Consider the following 21,921-nt stretch of genomic DNA (forward strand, 5'->3'; position numbering starts at 1 on the left):
CAAAATGTGAAACGTTTTCAGTGAATGGAACAAATGGCATGAAAAATTAGTTTCACAAACATTCAGAACTCATCATAATAAAATGTCAGATCTTCACAAAACATCTTGGTTAATCTCAGAATAAGAATAAACAAAATTCTATTAACTTTAATAAAATATCAAGAATCTGCCATAATACACTGTCAAAAGTGATAAAATATTTATGGGTGGAGATATTATTTAGGGGAGAAATAAGGGGTCTGCCAAATTTTGTCTCTTTAGTGAATATGCTCCAGAACTAAACAAAAAATGTTTTCATCCTGTCATTTCAATTTTCCTTTATCTACTTATGGTAACACTGAGCACTACTAAGCAATACATTTTGTGTTTTTTAATAAAGTGTTTCTGCTTGGGTAAAAAATTTACACAAGTAGAAATGAATGAATGATGAACTAGTAGTAGTAGGAATAATCAAAAAAGGCTGTGACAAAGTGCTGACTCCATCTCTTTGTTACCACAACTTGTCTTTAAATGGCATTAATGGGACTCTGTGAGGATCTCTAGAGGTAGTATTTGGCTTTTTAGACTGCTTAATTATTTATTTTTGTCATTTTGAAGTTGCCTGTGGGTGTTTTACAGTCACAATGTCAATGGGTTGTCTGCATTGACTTTATGTCTTGACTTTGTTTCCTGAACACATGCTTGATTCCAGTGTGTTAATCTGTACCTCTGTTTGTGTGTGTTTACCTGACATGCTTTTCCTTCTGATATCCCTCACATGCTCATTTTATGGAGATAAAACAGGACACCCTTCCATCCTTCACCTTTCATAATGCCGTTTGTTTTTCTGCATTAAATACTTGCCATTTGCCTTTTTAATCAGTTATAGATCATATTTTCCCCAATGTCCCAGTCTCAGGCAGGAGTTAAAGAAAATATGCAGGCTAATCATGGTATATATGTTTAGAAGCTATATCTTTGGGATTATGTGGTTTTAGTTACCTTTTCCCCCCACATTAAGTAAAGAAAGAAGGATTATGTAAAGTATTATATACATGAAAAAACTTTAAACTTGTAATTATGCATAAGATTTTATAACTTCTGGAAAAATAAGACAAGCATTGTAATGTTGTTGCAGCTGTGTTGGTCCCAGGATATTAGAGAGACAAGGTGGGTGAGGTGATATATTTTATTGAACCAGCTTCTGTTGGTGAGAGACAAACTTTTGAGCTGCACAGAGCTCTTCCTCAGATCTGGGAAAGGTACTCAGAGTATCACGGCTAAAAAAGGGTCAAACAGATAGTTTAGCAATAGTAGTTAGCATGTATTCTTGAACGGTACCTTAAAATATGTGCTAAATTTATGCTAAGCCATCTGATTGACCTTTTATTTGGCTGTGACGCTCAGAATACATTTCCGAGACCTGAGGAAGAGCTCTGCATAGCTCGAAAGGTTGTCTCTTTCACTGACAGAAGTTGGTCCAATAAAAGATATTACCTCACCCACTTGGTCTCACAACCATTATAACATATTCAGTAAGGCAAAATCATGTAGGTCGTCAGTAGGGGAAGTCCGGGAATAAGGTGGTGTGATGATTGAATTGCCTCAAAACTGGAGAATCTTTAATGTTAACTGAATGTAATTTATGGCTTTTCAGCATGGTGATAAGTGCCATAATTAAAATACAAAATGGTTTCACCTATAGGAATCTACAGTCAATCAAGTGATTCATATCACATGCAAGTATTGACTCAAGTCACTTAAACAGATTGTTAGCAATGGAAATAAAAAATACAAGCAAATTAATCTGTCAATATAATTAATTTGTTCAAAAATTATACTTTATTGTATTTTTTTAAGTGGGGGCAGGATTAGAGAGGAAGGGAGTAGGGAAAGGGAAAAAATGAAAGGGGTGTGAATAGTCACAACTTATCACCTGGCTTTTTATTATCAGCAAGATAGGTTTTCTAGGCATAGTGGCAGATGTTAGTCTTCAAAAGGGATTTGAAGGAGGATGAGAAAGTAGCTGTTTGGATTTTATCAGGGAGATTTTTTCCATGCATAAACGGCAAGGTCAGAGAAAGCATGAAGGTGTTTAAGGTAGAAGCTGACAAGTAGGTGGTAAGGGCTGGGAATTCTACCAGAGTGAGGCAGGTGTCACAATAGCTTACTAGATCAGCTTGGTAGAGTGGGGGCCTTAAAAGAGCTTATATTTGATGCAGAGGTGAAGAGGGAGCCAGTGGAGGGACCCAAAGAGGAGATGATGTGATCAGAATGATGAACCAAAAAGCTGATTATAACAGCCGCATTCTGAACGTACTTGAGGAGAGCAAGTAGCAGTTAAGTTCTGTAAAGAGGAGGTTGCCATAGTTAAAGCATGAAATGATGGTGGCTTGGAGAAGAGCTTTTGTTGTGTAGACAGAGAAGAAAATCCAGCTTATAGAGATGTGTAAGAAAAATCAGCAAGATTTAGCAATGGTCTGAATATATGATTCCGGTGATAGGACTGAGTCAAAGATGGACACAGAGTTCGTGGCCTATGTGACTGGAAGGATGGTGGTGTTGTCCACAGGGACAGGGAAAGGAAGGGTAGAGGAGGGCTGTGGGGGCAGATCAAGAGCTCAGTTTTGGCTATGTTGTGTTTAGGATGATGACTGGACATCTATAAAAGATGTCAGAAAGAGAGATACTATATTGGATGAAGGAGGAGAAAGCTTTTCAGTAAAGAGAGAGGTAGATTTGTGAATCATCAGCATAGGAATGATTGTTAAAGCTGTTCTTGTGGAGAAGAGCCTCTAAAAGCAGGGTGCAGAAGGAGAAAATGAAGAGGCCAAAGACAATTCCAGCAATAGCTGAAGAATACTTTTGCTTGTTCATTGAATTTTATGAAGTGTGTGTTACACTTGATGCATCCACCAAAAACTGATTTGTATTATTGGACATTATATGTGCCTATTCACCATATTTAATCTGATGTTTGTCCATGTTCAAGGATTCTACTTCTAAAAATATGAAAAATGTGTCATATCACTTTATAAATAAAAGTGAAGAGGCAAAAAAAAGTTACGTCCCTTTTACTTATTTAAAAAATAATTGATCATGAATAAAAATAAAAAAATAAAAAATAAATAAAAATGGGTTCAAGCTGCAAACTTTGCGTCAGGACCAAACTTCCCCCAAGTTCCAGATTCAAAGTTTTGGTTCCATCAATTATAAATTATAAAGAGAAGTGCCAGACAGATGTAGAAAGAAGTAGATATAGATTCAAGTACTCTCAAAAGTAAGGGGTCTCTAAGTCATTGGTTTTAGCTTGTCTTTAACATTGACTCTTCCAGAGAGGGAATCTTCAGTTATTGGTGCATCATGAGATTTTTAAATATGTGTATGCACACACACGCATGCATGCGTGCGCACACACACACACACTCTTGAGTATTAATTTCTGTTCGATAGAATATGTTTGTTAAATCAATTCCCTCAAAGCTGGATTTCTGAAGTGATGCTTAAATAAAGCAATTAAACCCTTTCACTTAAAAGTCAGTGATAAATTTATATTATTAGTTTTGCTGTTATCTTAACAAATTTTCAAACAAATTCTCTGGACGGACCTTATGGTGAGTCCTCAGGCAGGGCCCTTAGAAGTTTGTGGCACTTCAAGGCCAGTTTATTTGCAAAGGTTAAAAATGTCTGAAGCGTTACTAACAGGCCCTCTAGCTTTCCAAACCCCGTATTGCTATGACAATGTATCCATTGTTACATTTGGGATTAACACCAAACTGTGTAGCAATGGGAACATTGGGAACTCTTTTCTTTCAAAGAGTCATAATCACTCATGAGCAAAATTTTTATGCTTTAAATTGCAATGAAGATAATTATTGGAAATCTATCAATAGCAAAATGATAAAACTGTTATAGTAAAACTCATGGACCATATTTACGTGAGTGTAAATCTGGAATAACACTCCAGAATTAATTTGTATTAGTGTAACTGAGATCAGAATCTGGGGCTGACGAACCCCAGGACAGAATTTTACCAGCCTTTCCTCTAGCATTTGCTCAAAAGCTGGGAGAGAAATTGCATATTTGGCCTCCTAAGGAGATTAGTTGTAAAGCTTGGGTTTGTAAATCAAAAATGCTCTGGACTCCATCACCTCATATAAATATGAGTTCAATAAGTAATCTGGATCCAAAATAATACAAGCAGAGATATAAAAGTATAACAAATCATGCAAATAAAACCTAGAGCTTGAATGGCCTTACAAATAAAAACCAAGCTATTAAAGTTAATGCAAACAAGAAATGAATGCCAACATAAATAAATCATCTCCTGAGCGAGAGTACATGTAAGCACGTTGAACGTGTAATCATGATAGTCTTTTGTACTCTCCTTTAAATGTTTGTGAAAAAAATTAAAACAGAATGACAATAAGACGAGTATTGTATTTGCAAAATATCTGGGAGAGATGTGAAATAGAGGAAGGAAGCTAGTGATCTGATGTTAATATTTTGACAAACATTTTCCCCTGTTAAAAACCAAGTGTTTAGTGTGTTTGCTTACAGAAGAGCTGTGAGGAACCGAGGAATCATTTTACCATTTAAAAGAGAAAAGGCTTCCTTGCAATCGTAAGAAGCAGGCAGTATCACTTGACAAACACATTAAGCCAGCCTTTGCTAGAAATATTTATACTTTGTTCTTGAAAACTAACCCATAAGTATACTGATTCTGAACAATGGTCAAGTTGTGTAATTTGAAGATGGGACGGAGATAAGCACTTTGCAGAGAGAGTGGCAATATCGTCCTTGGGGACATATTTTGAAAATACCTGCCATTTGGGGGGATTTTGATTCATTCCAAAGCACCCCCAAACTTTAGAAGTATTTTTAATAATTTAGGAGTAAGTCGTTTTTGGAAAGAATTTTTAATAATGTCCAGAGAAGTCATCCCAACTTATTGTCAGTTTGTTGGCAGAATTTTTAAAAGGAAATCACTGGAGACAGCCTAGAATAAGAAAAGAAATCAATGAGTACTTGGGAATGTTCTGAGACTCAAAAACACAAGGCTTTTTTCCTTGTTACAGTGTTCAACAAACTGAAAGAAAGAGAGTGGTTGAGAAGGCTGTTCATTTGTTTCAGGCAAATGTAGTGCATGTTAATTGGACTGATAGCAAAAAAGATCTGATAGATTTAATTTCCCCCCTTAAGCCTTTTGAATCCAGTATGAGAAGAGTGTGTGTGTAAGTGTACATAGATTCCCATAACAGGCCAAACATAAATTAAATGCTGTACTGAGGTTGGGGGTTCCACGACCAGCACTCCCAAGAGAAGGAGGCGGATGGTGGTGGTCGGGGACTCTCTTTTCAGGGGGACTGAGTCATCTATCTGCCACCCTGACCGGGAAAACAGAGAAGCCTGCTGCTTGCCAGGGGCTAAGATTCGCGATGTGACGGAGAGACTGCTGAGACTCATCAAGCCCTTGGATCGCTACCCCTTCCTGCTTCTCCAAGTGGGCACAAATGATACTGCCAAGAATGACCTTGAGCAGATCACTGCAGACTACGTGGCTCTGGGAAGAAGGATAAAGGAGTTTGAGGCGCAAGTGGTGTCCTCGTCCATCCTCCCCATGGAAGGAAAAGGCCGGGATGGGGACCGTCGAATAGTGGAAGTCAACGAATGGCTACGCAGGTGGTGTCAGAGAGAAGGCTTTGGATTCTTTGACCATGGCATGGTGTTCCATGAAGGAGGAGTGCTGGGCAGAGACGGGCTCCACCTAACGAAGAGAGGGAAGAGCATCTTTGCGAGCAGGCTGGCTAACCTAGTGAGGAGGGCTTTAAACTAGGTTCACCGGGGGAAGGAGACCAAAGCCCTGAGGTAAGGGGGCAAGCGGGATACCGGGAGGAAGCACAGGCAGGAACGTCTGTGGGGGGAGGGCTCCTACCTCATACTGAGAATGAGGGGCGATCAGCAGGTTATCTCAAGTGCCTATATACAAATGCACAAAGTCTTGGAAACAAACAAGAAGAACTGGAGGTTGTGGTGAAGTCAAGGAATTATGACGTGATTGGAATAACAGAGACTTGGTGGGATAACTCACATGACTGGAGTACTGTCATGGATGGTTATAAACTGTTCAGGAAGGACAGGCAGGGCAGAAAAGGTGGGGGAGTAGCACTGTATGCAAGGGAGCAGTATGACTGCTCAGAGCTCTGGTATGAAACTGCAGAAAAACCTGAGTGTCTCTTGATTAAGTTTAGAAGTGTGAGCAACAAGAGTGATGTAGTGGTGGGAGTCTGCTATAGACCACCGGACCAGGGGGATGAGGTGGATGAGGCTTTCTTCTGGCAACTCGCAGAAGCCACTAGATCGCACGTCCTGGTTCTCATGGGCGACTTTAATCATCCTATTTGAGCATGAGCTTTCGTGAGCTGAAGTGAGCTGTAGCTCACGAAAGCTCATGCTCAAATAAATTGGTTAGTCTCTAAGGTGCCACAAGTACTCCTTTTCTTTTTGCGAATACAGACTAACACGGCTGTTACTCTGAAACCTGTCATTTAATCATCCTGATATCTGCTGGGAGAGCACTACAGCGGTGCACAGACAATCCAGGAAGTTTTTGGAAACTGTAGGGGACAATTTCCTAGTGCAAGTGCTGGAGGAGCCAACTAGGGGGAGAGCTTTTCTTGACCCGCTGCTCACAAACCGGGAAGAATTAGTGGGGGAAGCCAAAGTCGATGGGAGTCTGGGAGGCAGTGACCTTGAGTTGGTCGAGTTCAGGATCCTGACACAGGGAAGAAAGGTATGCAGTAGAATACGGACCCTGGACTTCAGGAAAGCAGACTTCGACTCCCTCAGGGAACGGATGGATAGGATCCCCTGGGGGAATAACATGAGGGGGAAAGGAGTCCAGGAGAGCTCGCTGTATTTCAAAGAATCCCTATTGAGGTTACAGGGACAAACCATCCCGATGTGTCGAAAGAAAAGTAAATATGGTAGGCGACCAGCTTGGCTTAACAGTGAAATTCTTGCAGATCTTAAACATAAAAAAGAAGCTTACAAGAAGTGGAAGATTGGACAAATGACCAGGGAAGAGTATAAAAATATTGCTCGGGCATGTAGGAATGAAATCAGGAGGGCCAAATCGCACCTGGAGCTGCAGCTAGCAAGAGATGTTAAGAGTAACAAGAAGGTTTCTTCAGGTATATTGGCAACAAGAAGAAAGCCAAGGAAAGTGTGGGCCCCTTACTGAATGAGGGAGGCAACCTAGTGACAGAGGATGTGGAAAAAGCTAATGTGCTCAATGCTTTTTTTTGCCTCTGTCTTCACGAACAAGGTCAGCTCCCAGACTGCTGCGCTGGGCAACACAGCATGGGGAGTAGGTGGCCAGCCCTCTGTGGAGAAAGAAGTGGTTAGGAACTATTTAGAAAAGCTGGACGTGCACAAGTCCATGGAGCCGGATGCGTTGCATCCGAGAGTGCTAAAGGAGTTGGCGGCTGTGATTGCAGAGCCATTGGCCATTATCTTTGAAAACTCATGGCAATCGGGGGAAGTCCCGGACGACTGGAAAAAGGCTAATGTAGTGCCCACCTTTAAAAAAGGGAAGAAGGAGGATCCTGGGAACTACAGGCCAGTCAGCCTCACCTCAGTCCCCGGAAAAATCATGGAGCGGGTCCTCAAGGAATCAATCCTGAAGCACTTACACGAGAGGAAAGTGATCAGGAACAGTCAGCATGGATTCACCAAGGGAAGGTCATGCCTGACTAATCTAATCACCTTCTGTGATGAGATTACTGGTTCTGTGGATGAAGGGAAAGCAGTGGATGTATTGTTTCTTGACTTTAGCAAAGCTTTTGACACGGTCTCCCACACTATTCTTGTCAGCAAGTTAAAGAAGTATGGGCTGGATGAATGCAGTATGAGGTGGGTAGAAAGTTGGCTAGATTGTCGGGTTCAACGGGTAGTGATCAATGGCTCCATGTCTAGTTGGCAGCCGGTATCAAGTGGAGTGCCCCAAGGGTCGGTCCTGGGGCCGGTTTTGTTCAATATCTTCATAAATGATCTGGAGGATGGTGTGGATTGCACTCTCAGCAAATTTGCGGATGATACCAAACTAGGAGGAGTGGTAGATACGGTGGCAGGTAGGGATAGGATACAGAGGGACCTAGACAAATTGGAGGATTGGGCCAAAAGAAATCTGTTGAGGTTTAACAAGGATAAGTGCAGGGTCCTGCACTTAGGATGGAAGAATCCAATGCACTGCTACAGACTAGGGACCGAATGGCTAGGCAGCAGTTCTGCAGAAAAGGACCTAGGGGTGACAGTGGACGAGAAGCTGGATATGAGTCAACAGTGTGCCCTTGTTGCCAAGAAGGCCAATGGCATTTTGGGATGTATAAGTAGGGGCATAGCCAGCAGATCGAGGGACTTGATCGTTCCCCTCTATTCGACATTGGTGAGGCCTCATCTGGAGTACTGTGTCCAGTTTTGGGCCCCACACTACAAGAAGGGTGTGGAAAAATTGGGAGAGTCCAGTGAAGGGCAACAAAAATTATTAGGGGTCTGGAACACATGACTTATGAGGAGAGGCTGAGGGAACTGGGGATTGTTTAGCCTGCAGAAGAGAAGAATGAGGGGGGATTTGATAGCTGCTTTCAACTACCTGAGAGATGGTTCCAAAGAGGATGGTTCTAGACTATTCTCAGTGGTAGAAGAGGACAGGACAAGGAGTAATGGTCTCAAGTTGCAGTGGGGGAGGTTTAGGTTGGATATTAGGAAAAACTTTTTCACTAGGAGGGTGGTGAAACACTGGAATGCGTTACCTAGGGAGGTGGTAGAATTTCCTTCCTTAGAAGTTTTTAAGGTCAGGCTTGACAAAGCCCTAGCTGAGATGATTTAATTGGGGATTGGTCCTGCTTTGAGCAGGGGGTTGGACTAGATGACCTCCTGAGGTCCCTTCCAACCCTGATATTCTATGATTCTAAAACCCTACTGGAGATTATTTCTCCAAGTACTGTGACACTATATGCAATAGATAAATAACCAATGGGCCAAAAGAGAACCATGTGGTACACTGCACAGGGTAAATTGTCCAAATGAAAAACATCAGTGTATGAAAGGTGAAGAGATGAAGCCATTCTGGACTTGTCTAAATTGGAATAGAAGATTTTTTTGAAAAATGTGTTAGCTACCACATTTGATAACAGTGGGGTCTGACTCTTTAAAGGCCTGGGGCCTAGGTCCAACCAGCCCAGTTTGATTATCAGACTCAGCTAGGAAGGGGTCAGGTGATTCCTATAAAGGCTGAGAGATCTCAGAAGGGAGAAGGTACAGGAAGCAAAGTGGCATTTATGGTTGTCTCTGGAGCAGGCAGAGAGATACAAGGCAGAGAGATACAAGGGTGGACAATTAGTGGACAATGGGTTTTTCTCTTCTGAGCATAGCTTCAAAAGGGTGGATTCAAAGTGGTTATTTGCATTCCCCTTACCAGGGGTACTTCCTAGGAAATCCACTTCACACGTACTATTCCAAAAAACTCTTTAAAGTTCCTATTACTTTCTTGAGATTGCATTAGTCATTTTTCTGGAAAAGTTACAATTGCATTTTTAATACAATGGACCACAGAGGTATTAAACCTAATTAAATAAGGTTTAACTTAATTCAGTGAAGTTCATTCAGGATACTGTAGTAAATTGTCAGTCTGTCACATTTCCCTCCCACATAATTGAGCGTAACTAAGCTGCTGACTGGCACCTGAAGGGAGCCCATTGGCTATTGCCTGGACAGGTTTATTCCCTGGATGGCAGTTTTGCCATTACCTTTAACAATTTCACATTTCACCTTTTCAGAAAAGAAACATTCTGCTAGCAAGCCAATTTACATCCTTTAAAAATCTATATGCAGTAATTTAACAACCATCCTGTGTAATTTTAACTTGAGAAATTATGAGACTGAGCTTTCACACACCCCTTCTTATCCTTGAACCCGCAAACCACTTGGTGTAAACTTAAGACATGATTCTCCTATTCAACTTTCCATGTGGTTTCTAGGGAGTGTGGTGTCCCTTGCTTCCCCAAGAAGTCAGCTGCCTCAGTGATAGATTGAGATTCCTCATTCCCCTAGGAATATTACAAGCAGCCATTCCCTGGACCAAAGGGAGAAATATGTCAGGGCTGCCTCCCTGTGCTATTGCTCTCAACCATTCACTGCTTTTAACAGCAGAAGAATAGGTCAAGGAAAAGTCTTCAGACCTCACCAATAGTCAAATTCCTGTCTCTGCTCTACCTCCCTTGAGGCTGGGACCTGGGAATTCCGGTGGCCTCACCACTGCTTGTCTGGGGGGAGGAGCAGTAATGTTGATCCCCCTCCCCATTGGGGTGGCCTTTTTTCCCCACCCACTGAGTTAAGGTGAGCAGAATTCCTTCTCCGATCCAATTCAGAGTCCATTACACTTTCACAGACCATCAGGCAATCAGACTGTGGAAGGATATTAGAATCATAGAATCATAGAATATCAGGGTTGGAAGGGACCCCTGAAGGTCATCTAGTCCAACCCCTTGCTCGAAGCAGGACCAATTCCCAGTTAAGTCATCCCAGCCAGGGCTTTGTCAAGCCTGACCTTAAAAACCTCTAAGGAAGGAGATTCTACCACCTCCCTAGGTAACGCATTCCAGTGTTTCACCACCCTCTTAGTGAAAAAGTTTTTCCTAATATCCAATCTAAACCTCCCCCACTGCAACTTGAGACCATTACTCCTCGTTCTGTCATCTGCTACCATTGAGAACAGTCTAGAGCCATCCTCTTTGGAACCCCCTTTCAGGTAGTTGAAAGCAGCTATCAAATCCCCCCTCATTCTTCTCTTCTGCAGGCTAAACAATCCCAGCTCCCTCAGCCTCTCCTCATAAGTCATGTGTTCCAGACCCCTAATAATTTTTGTTGCCCTTCGCTGGACTCCCTCCAAATTATCCACATCCTTCTTGTAGTGTGGGGCCCAAAACTGGACACAGTACTCCAGATGAGGCCTCACCAATGTCGAATAGAGGGGAACGATCACGGCCCTCGATCTGCTCGCTATGCCTCTACTTATACATCCCAAAATGCCATTGGCCTTCTTGGCAACAAGGGCACACTGCTGACTCATATCCAGCTTCTCGTCCACTGTCACCCCTAGGTCCTTTTCCGCAGAACTGCTGCCTAGCCATTCGGTCCCTAGTCTGTAGCGGTGCATTGGATTCTTCCATCCTAAGTGCAGGACCCTGCACTTATCCTTATTGAATCTCATCAGATTTCTTTTGGCCCAATCCTCCAATTTGCCTAGGTCCTTCTGTATCCTATCCCTCCCCTCCAGCGTATCTACCACTCCTCCCAGTTTAGTATCATCCGCAAATTTGCTGAGAGTGCAATCCACACCATCCTCCAGATCATTTATGAAGATATTGAACAAAACCGGCCCCAGGACCGACCCTTGGGGCACTCCACTTGATACCGGCTGCCAACTAGACATGGAGCCATTGATCACTACCCGTTGAGCCCGACAATCTAGCCAGCTTTCTACCCACCTTATAGTGCATTCATCCAGCCCATACTTCCTTAACTTGCTGACAAGAATAGTGTGGGAGACCGTGTCAAAAGCTTTGCTAAAGTCAAGAAACAATACATCCACTGCTTTCCCTTCATCCACAGAACCAGTAATCTCATCATAAAAGGCGATTAGATTAGTCAGGCATGACCTTCCCTTGGTGAATCCATGCTGGCTGTTCCTGATCACTTTCCTCTCATGCAAGTGCATCAGGATTGATTCTTTGAGGACCTGCTCCATGATTTTTCCGGGGACTGAGGTGAGGCTGACTGGCCTGTAGTTCCCAGGATCCTCCTTCTTCCCTTTTTTAAAGATTGGCACTACATTAGCCTTTTTCCAGTCATCCGGGACTTCCCCGGTTTGCCACGAGTTTTCAAAGATAATGGCCAATGGCTCTGCAATCACAGCTAATCAAAGCTATTCCCCCTTTCCTGCCTATAGTTACCTTCCATCCCGGACACACCACATGATCCACTGTCTACAGCCAAGTGCTGAGGTGCAACCGCATTTGCTCCAACCCCTCAGACAGAAACCAGCACCTACAAGATCTTCACCAAGCATTCTCAAAACTATGATACCCGCATGAGGAAATAAGGAAACAGATTAACAGAGCCAGATGTGTACCCAGACGCCTCCTGCTGTGAGACAAGCCCAGGAAAGAAACCAACAGAACGCCACTGGCCATCACATACAGTCCTCAGACAAAACCTCTCCAACGCATCGTCAGTGATCTACAACCCATCCTGGACAATGATTCCATACTTTCACAGGCCTTGGGAGGCAGGCCAGTCCTCGCCCACAGACAACCCGCCAACCTGAAGCATATTCTCATCAGCAACGACACACCGCACCATAGTAACTCTAACTCAGGAACCAATCCATGCAACAAACCTTGATGCCAACTCTACCCACATATCTACACCAGTGAAACCATCACAGGACCTAACCAGATCAGCCACACCATCACCGGTTTATTCACCTGCATGTCCACCAATGTAATATATGCCATCATGTGCCAGCAATGCCCCTCTGCTATGTACATCGGCCAAATGGGACAGTCCCTACGTAAAAGGATAAATGGACACAAATCCAATATTAGGAATGGCAATATACAAAAACCTATAGGAGAACACTTCAACCTCCCTGGACACACAATAGCAGATTTAAAGGTAGCCACCCTAAAGCAAAAAAACTTCAGGACCAGACTTCAAAGAGAAACTGCTGAGCTTCAGTTCATTTGCAAATTTGACACCATGAGCTCAGGATTAAACAAAGACTGTGAATGGCTAGCCAACTACAAAAGCAGTTTCTCCTTTCTTGGTGTTCACACCTCAACTGCTAGAAGAGGGCCTCATCCTCCCTGATTGAACTAACCTCATTATCCCTAGCTTGATTCTTGCTTTCATATTTATACCTGCCTCTGGAAATTTCCACTACACGCATCTGAAGATGTGGGTATTCACCCACGAAAGCTTATGCTCCAATATGTCTGTTAGCCTATAAGGTGCCACAGGACTCTTTGCCACTTTTACAGATCCAGACTAACATGGCTACCCCTCTGATACTTGAGAGTTTATAGAGTTGTTCTGTACCCATTAACTTGCAGGCCTCATTGACCTTGGTAGCCCTCCAAACAGTTTCCATTTCCTTACATAAGACCTAATTTGAATTGATACCTCAGCATAATATCCTCTTTTATTCTGAATTCCTCAAAAACGTTCTCTCATGCTCCAGGGGGTCAGTTTAAACTTTTGCAACAAAGCTTGTTTACATCAATCACAATCTTTATATTCCTCCTTCCTACAAGGGTAAAAATGACAAAGGCTTTTGTCCCAGCCACTAGAGGAGTGAGGTACCATACCATGCCCTCTTCCCCACCTTGTTCAATTCACACCTTATTTCCAAAGCATGTAGGAACAAGTCATCCGTCTCCCTAAAACAAGGAAGTAATTTGGAGTCCACATCAGCCACCGGGACAGGCACTTGGGACTGGCTCCATCTACCAGACTATGGCTCTGCTGGTGCAGTCCCTCCATCTCAAGCTGATACCCGCAATAGCCACTTACCCCTGCTTTTGGGTTACCTTATACCTAACAATAAAGCTATGACACCAATTACCTCCCCACTGCATGCAGGTGTAATAAACTTCTTGCACTCATCTATAAGCTTGGGCTGGAGGTAATTGAGAACCTCACTGAGGCTAGTACAGTGGTGTTGAAGTATTTTGGTGAGTAAATTCTAATGCAGTAATTAAAAATATAACACAGCATGGTCATTCTGTACTGCTGCAATTGTAACTTTAAACTGTCATGTGTGACCTTCCATTTCCAGTGCAAACTTTTGCAAAAGCAATCTGTTCTCATAAAAGAGAAAAATATGTAAACTTTCATCCATAAAAAGAGACACAGGGGAACAGGTTGTCTTGCACTCTTTTAGTTGTGAGTTCTTTCCTGCATTCCAGAGGAAGTTGGCAAGATCTGAAGATGTTTTTGTATTATCAAGATCTCCCCTCTGTAGCTTTTCTATTGTTTTTTTTTATGGATATTTCTATATCACTATAGTGTGTGAGCACTTAATAAAATGATTGTATCACTAAAATTCCCCTATGAGGTAGGGAACTATTCTGATGTCCATTATACATTTGGGAAACTGAGGTATAGAGATATTAAGGGCCACATTCTTAAAAAAAGATCAGCACCCAACAGCTCCCATTTTTCCACCTGTGTAAGTGGCTAGATTTTCAAAAGATCTCACTGCTTGTTTAGGGTCCTACACAGAATGGTTAGATTTTCAAAATTGTTCAGCATCCAGCAGCTTCTCTTAAACTTAAATTAGAATTAAAATGTATCACTGGCAGCTCTTAGGTATTGAGCACTTTTAAACATCTGACCATTTCCATTATTTGCCTAAATGGGAGCTGAGTTTTTCTGAAAATCTGGACCTAACCGTGGGTGTTCAGCACTTTTGAGCCAGGATTAACATCCAGATAACTTAGTTCCAGTGCAATGCCGTAACCACAAGTCAATTCCTCCTCTTGGTAGATGCTGTACTAAAGTTCACATATATTTTGTATATACAATGTAAAAGAGCCATGAACTGCCACTAATGACTTATGATTATCCTTTTGATCTGCAAGTTTAGAGGAAGAGATGAGCTGTGAAAGATAAGTACAGAAATACACAGTATTTACTGATGCGGCACAACTGCTGTAGGTCTGTACAATGTATATAAACGCACTCACTGGAGAAAACAGGTTTAGGTTTTGGCACTGATATTCAAATCTGTGCTTTCTCTTCAGTGTCAGGTAGCTTTCTGTTCCTCCTGAGGAGAAAAATTAAAAACCTATAGAAGAGAAGAATAAATTAGTTATTGGCCTACTTCAGTATGTTTGTTTTCTGAGTTACCTGATGGCCATTTGCTAGGCAGTTTCCTGGTCGATTCAAAGATCTTTCCCTGCTGTGCAGAAGAGGGAATCAGCTACCTGTGTGGCACTGTCCCAAGACTCTGTGGGAGATGCCATGTGGGGAAGTTGTTGCATGTATAGGGAACAGGAGTACTATATGCATCTGTCTGCCATCTCAACCCTCAAAACTAATAAGAGTTCATTCCAAAATAACAGAGAATCAGATGATGGCTTTTGTATATTATTATATTAATTTCTGAAGGTGTTGTTTCTGTGAATTACAGGAATTTAATGTATTGACAATAATCATCCTAACTACTGTATGCTAAGTCTAATAATAGAATCTGGTCCACAATGAACTAAAGAATAAAAGTAATTTATTATATATTTGTTGAATATAATGTATTATTTTGCTGTTTCGTAACTCTTGATGGAGAGACAGACTAGTTCATTTCCCAAGCTACATAAATAAGGTCAGTCAGTGTTTAGGTTGGATAACTCCAGGAAAAAGTCAGAGTATATCAGGAAATGGGATTGATGAGTAAGTAGATGGCAGGTTTTAACTCTGTCAGTACTTATCTAATGTCAAAGTACAGTGTTAGCAGGCAACATACTGTTCAAAGTATCATAATTTCAGATGAGATGTAAAACCAAGTTCTTGACCATTTTCAAGAGTTGTGGGGGCGTGTTTGTTTCTGTGGGGCATGAAATGATTCCTGTATATATTCCATGGTAGTTAGTAGAGTGCTTTGGGATATGTTTTTCTCACATACTTTGTTGCAAATGGAGGTTGGTGCACTTTAATACCTCAGCGGCCACTGGTGAATAATGTGACATCTCAGTTAATAGTGTGGGGGAGGGGTGGGTGTGTGTGTGTAGGCAGGGAAAGAGGGGATATCCTACTATTGAATTAATTTCACTGGTTACGTGTGTGGGCATGGATTTTGTTTGATTTTGGTTTTCAGTTTTACAGCCCATATAAGAATGGGTCGCCAATTGTTTTACGTTTCTAGTTTCCTATGTACAGCACTATTCTGCTCTGTTATTTGTGATTTTTATACACAGGACAGGTAGTGTCCAAATCTATGCCTCTGCAAGCCCTAGGCTGTCAAAGAAGGCCCATTGTATTGATTTTATTAATTATTTTAGACTCAATTTTAATTATTGTTTTAATTTTTTTATGTTTATATTAATGTTTTGTATTTAGAAAATGTTTTCTTGGCATGGCTCAAGTTACAAGTTTGCATAATTTAATAGATGCATATACCAGGCAAAAATCATAAGCTAAGAAAATGCTGCAGATTCAATACTGATTGTGGAAACTCAGTGTGTATATTTTGGATTTGCCTGGTCATTGGGATATTTTAGAAAAATATTCCGGTGTATTAAATATAACATGCATGCTATACAGCATATTTGTATAACATGTTTATTCATTTTAGGGGACATCTTTGGGATACAAATAAATTTGATTTTAGAAAAAAATACTGTTAATAGCAGTGATGATGGCAAAAAAAAGAAATCTTCCAAAGTGGAGGGACCCAACAAGTTCTTCTGCTGTAAAGAATTGGGAAAATGTTCCTTATTATTTGTTTTTTTCAACAAATTGTTCTATTTCCTGTAAAGAAGCTAGACGGAAAGGATCATAATCTAAAATGTTTGTGCACAAAAATTTTTGGACAGTTTGTATGTACTCAGCTTGTGAATTGTGCAAAGTCCAATGTGCACACACAAACCTTGATTTACTGATGATTTAATATGAATAACTTCAATTAACTTTGAACAATTATTAAAAAGACTAAATGGAAATATGAAAATATACGCATAGATAACCTATATAAATACATATAGTTATTATTACTGGTATTCTTATCCTCCCTTCCCACCTATTGATTCTTATTCTAATTTGTTCCAAAATTTGACTGTAATATTTTTTGAGATAGGGACCATGTTGTCCTGTATGATTGTGTAGCATGTCCCCCAATAGAGCATGGATTCTGGTTGGAGTCGTCGAGTGCTACAGAAATAGAAATAATTAATTATGATAAAAAAGAACATTTCTCATAAAGTGCAGTCCATCTGCCCATCCCACCTGACTTCCAGAGAGGCAACTGAGGTAAGAGATGGACTTTACACTCTTCCCCAAAGATCTGTTAAACAGCTGCAGAGCCATTTCTAGAGCTGAGAGCACTCCATAGAGAACACCCTGGCACCAGCCCCTTGAAGCAGCCATGTGGGAGACACTGAGAAAAAGGGGAGGAGGAGGCAGTAGTCCCATACTCACCCTTGTTGATAGCTGCAGCATTGATGGCTCTCAGGGATTTTATAGCCCACCAGGAATTTATGACATCCCTGGCAGGCAGGTCCTCAGAGAAGGGAAAGCACAGGGGAGATCAAACACTTTGTAAGTGTGCATCAGGGAGCACCTATGTATGGTACTGTACACTTCTGTGAATGATAATCTATGTATAAACACACACCTCTGCGATAACATTTCCTGTGCAGACTAAAGAATCATTATGCAACCTTGTGGTCTATTCCTTGGTAGGCTAACATAGAGGAATAATCCTTGGGAATATGACAGAAGGCATATGTTTTTTAACAAAAGAGCCATGTCCTCTTATCGCTGGAAGACAATATACAGGCAGTGCACCTGCTCCTGCTGGTGTTGCTGGTTCATTCAGTTTCTCTCTCAAAGTGGCAGCAAAATAGAAACAATTCTGAACCAGAGGTAGAGAAGGGAGATTGACGCAAAGGCTGGGAAGGGGGAAAGGAAACCCTGCTGCAGCCCACACCAGGCCTAGTGTGTGTGTGTGTGTGTGTGTGTGTGAAGAACTCCAGAAGATGCAGGGGTGAAGTTGGGCTGAACTGGACAAGTGGAGGCTGATAGGAGACTGAACTGAGTGGGCTAGGGGCTGATGGATGTGGGTTGGCTGAACTGATGGGGGCTTGGGTGTGGACAGGGTTAATTGCTGGGTGGGGGACAGGCAGATATGGGGGTTAGGTCCTCAGCAGGGGCCAAAATCACCTTATCCAAAACATTTAGGAGAATGGGCAATATTAAATGTCACACACACACTGGGATGGGCAGGGGGAGTTCCAAAATTTAAAAACAGACTAAAAAAACCATAATATAATCTTTAAAAAAAACCCTAATGATTTTTGCACCTATTTCCTGATTTTTGGGCATCTGACTTATGATTTTTGGTCTATTGAGGGGGTTCAACTCATGATTTTTGATCTCTTGAGGTTGACAATACCATATTGCTACACATGGGATCGGAACATGATGTGCTGATTATGGCAGGAGACTGGGTGTCAGAATTCCTCTGTTCTATTCCTAGCTCTGGAAGGGCAGTACTGTCTAGTGGTCAGGGTGTGGTTACAAAAAATAGATTTAGCACATTCTTTTTGAGTGAATGAATTGGGTCTGTCATATCAGAGACTTAAGGTGAAATTCTGGCCCTGTTGAAGACAATGGGATGTTGCATAGCAGATGATCAGAGTACTCTGGTCAGAATCTTTCCAGTGATAGAGAATAATGAGATACTGCAATAATTACCACAGTCGGACTTTTCAACTTTCCTCTTGTTTATAGTGACAATGGTAGTGTCTTTGAAGTCTTCTGGTATGTATTCAGTACTCCATATATTGAGAAACAGTTCATGTAGTTGTCTCAGCATGCTCTCATCTCCATACTTGAATATTTCTGCAGAAATGCCATTCAATCTGGGAGCCCCGCAGTTCTTTCTGGCACTGATTGCAGTGCTGACTTCATCAAGGGACAAGCCTGTGTCCATGTTGTCATTACAAGTTGGCTGATCCACTACTCTTATTAGTGCCTTGTCTGTGATATTGGACGATGTGTTGTCACTGCTGAAGGATTTCTCCTTTGTCAGTGATCAGTGTTAGGCCTTCTGCATTTTTCAAATGCACGTAAGACCATTGGCATTTTTCAAAGTAGCAGAAGTTTTTGGTCTCAGACAGTTGGCATAGCCCTGGATTTCATCTTCCTGGGCGTTCCACCGTTGATCCTGCATGTCTCTAAGCTTAGAGTGGATGCTCTGACACAGATTCATATATTTTTCAACTGTACTACAGGGATATGGGATACAAGAATTTGACGATTCATCTCATGTTTTTTAGTGAATGGCTGTTGAATTTCTGAATCAGTCTCATCAAACCAATCTTGATGACATTGTTTTGCTGTAACATAGGTGGCAAGAGCAGTTTGATATACAGTGTCGCAACAAGTCACCCACTCGCTGTTTACAGTAGCATTAGTAGTAACGCTGGCAAGGTCAGACAAATCTGTGCTTATGTAGCTTCGTTTTGTAACTGCTTTACGTTGCGCTATCTGATTGATTTAGATGATAACTTACATTGCACTGGTTGAATTACTAATAACAGTTTGGAACAGATCATGCAATGGCCTGTCCAGCAGTCTGCCCCACACAGTAATTTATATGTCTTGTAAATTTTGCCACTGGATGATGATGTAGTTGTAATTGTTTGGATCTGGGGTCCATGACATCATCTTTTTGTCCGGCAGGCAGAAAAAGGTATTTATGATTGCGAAGTGCTGCTTGATGCGCTCATTAAGTAGCAGAGTTCCATTGCTAGTCTCTTTCCCAATCCCGTTCTGTCCGATTGCGCGCCACCAGATTGCCCCATTCCGACTCTTGCATTGAACACACTACAAACGATAACAATTTCCAGATCCTGGATATTAAATATTTTATTGCCGTTTCTTTCCAGCTGTGCAGCATCTTCAAATGATAAGTTTAATTCAGAACATTTTCTTTTTACATTGCCTAACTCTGTGTACACATGACCTTTTATATGCTTATACACTTAAACACCAGTCCACTTTACTTTCATGCCTGTGGCTTGCTTTTCTGCCCCATATATGCAAATTATTTTCTGGGAGGATGATGTCAACCCTGAGAATTGTCTAATTTTGACCATTTTTTGAGTCCAAGGATGTACTTTCCAAATAAGAAGCTGGCCTTTCAAGGCAAAGCAGATTGCGTCCCTTGAAGTGTGGAACTGTGGAAGTAAGTTAAGTGTTGATCTCAGTATAATGTGTGCTGCATGCTTCACTTACGAACAGTGCCAGGCTGGGAGTAAATTATTTAGAGGACCCAATTCAGCAAAGCACTTGAGTACATGCTTAAGTCTTACTACTGAATAGAGATGGTTTGCGAATTGTGATCCTAATTTAATGTTTTGAAGGTTTTAGTTCAGAGAGCTGTCTTCTTGGGGAGGAATAAATCCTGGAGTGGGGTGGGGTGGGGGAATAAGCATAAACTTAAACTTGACTACTTCTCCATTACAGCTTGCATGAGTAACTAAAAATTAATAACTTTCAGCTACGTAATGTGGGGGAAAAACATGCAACATATACTTATCATACTGATTTTAACTAGTTTATATATTTAATCATTTTTGTTTTAGACTGATTTTCAGGGTTTAATCTGTAGAAATCTGGCACAAAATACCATAAAGTTTTCCCCCCTCAATATCAGCAAAAGGAAACATAAATTAGTTAAAATTCGCAGGACTGTTCTTGAAAAAATCTCATGTAAAATGAGTTGGCGAAGGCATTATTCATAATACTTAAGTATCTGTTGTCTCAGTGTTGTTCACTGAGAAGATACAGAAATCCAAATCCTGCAAGCTACTCTGCATGGGGGGTTCTCTACATCTGCACAGGAGACCTCCCACATGGAGCAACTTATAGGACCAAACCTGAGCTCTGAAAGATAGCTCTTAACCATATTTAACCAGATACAGTTATTTCAATAGCTAGCCTTTTATTAACTTGGTTCTTTTATTGATTACACATCTATAAATTGAGGATCTTTCATCTCTCCCAATGTGCTGTTTTCATTAACATTAAGCATTTTTTTCCTTTTATTTTTAATTTTGTAGTAATTCTTTCAGCAGATGCCACTTCCCTTTGTGTTCTTTTTTTTTAAAGAACGAGGTGATGAGAATGTTTTTCTTCATATCACAATGAAAAAAAGAGAAAACTGTACTGAAATTTGCTATCTTAATCCATCAGTCTATATATTCTTGACCATAAAATAGCTAAATTAGCCACTAGATGGCCTATGGAATGTAATTTTCAACTAGCACATTAAATAATCATGCAATAATATTCAAGTAAGTATCTGTTTCTGTTACAAAGATAATATCTCTGCAAACGTAGACATGTCTTCCTACTTCAGTTGTTAAACATAAGGCTTATCTTGGAACATACCTCCATGTGCACTCTACCACAGTGTTACATTCCTCCTATTGGCTCACTTCCATATATGGAAATTACATTCACAGGCCTGGGTTTGCTTAACTGTACAATAGTACTTGTTTGTTCCATGGGAGTCCAGCTAAAGAGAAAATCATTAAACCGTCAGTATAACAGAAACATATAGTCAGTGGCAAGAAAAAGTTAGTTTTGTTTAAGGACTATGGACCAGATTTTCAAAGGTATTTAGATGCTTAAAGATGCAGGTAAGTGCCTAATGGGATTTTTAAAAGTGCCTAGGTATCTAACTTCCTATTGATTTCAAAAGGAGTTAGTTACCTAGGCACTTTTGAAAAGCCCACTAGGCACCTATCTGCATCTTTAGTGCCTAAACACCTTTGAAAATCTAGCCCGATTTACTTGAAATATTTATTTCAATCCAATTTTTGAGTTTATGGTGTGTTACTTAATTCATAATATACAAACATTTAATGAAAAACATACTTAATTTACTATCTTCTGCTTCTACAACTAGTATACAATAAAGAAAATGAATGTTTTGTGTTATCATTAGGGCTGTCAAGTGATTAAAAGAATTAATCACGATTAATCATGAGATTAAAAAAAATGAATCGCAATTAATCACTCTGTTAAACAATAGAATAACATTTATTTTAAATAGTTTTGGATGTTTACTACATTTTCAGATATATTAATTTC

The 21,921-nt window shown here is 40.9% G+C and overlaps 1 protein-coding gene across 49 annotated transcripts in view; it reads left to right on the forward strand.

Moving 5' to 3' along the window:
* The window catches only part of RIMS1 (regulating synaptic membrane exocytosis 1), a 504,482-nt gene that overhangs the window by 224,068 nt on the left and 258,493 nt on the right, over positions 1-21,921 (forward strand). The gene's annotated exons all lie outside the window — the stretch shown is intronic.

This window comes from Caretta caretta, chromosome 3 (genome assembly GCF_965140235.1).
Source record: "Caretta caretta isolate rCarCar2 chromosome 3, rCarCar1.hap1, whole genome shotgun sequence".
Taxonomy (NCBI): Eukaryota; Metazoa; Chordata; order Testudines; family Cheloniidae; genus Caretta; species Caretta caretta.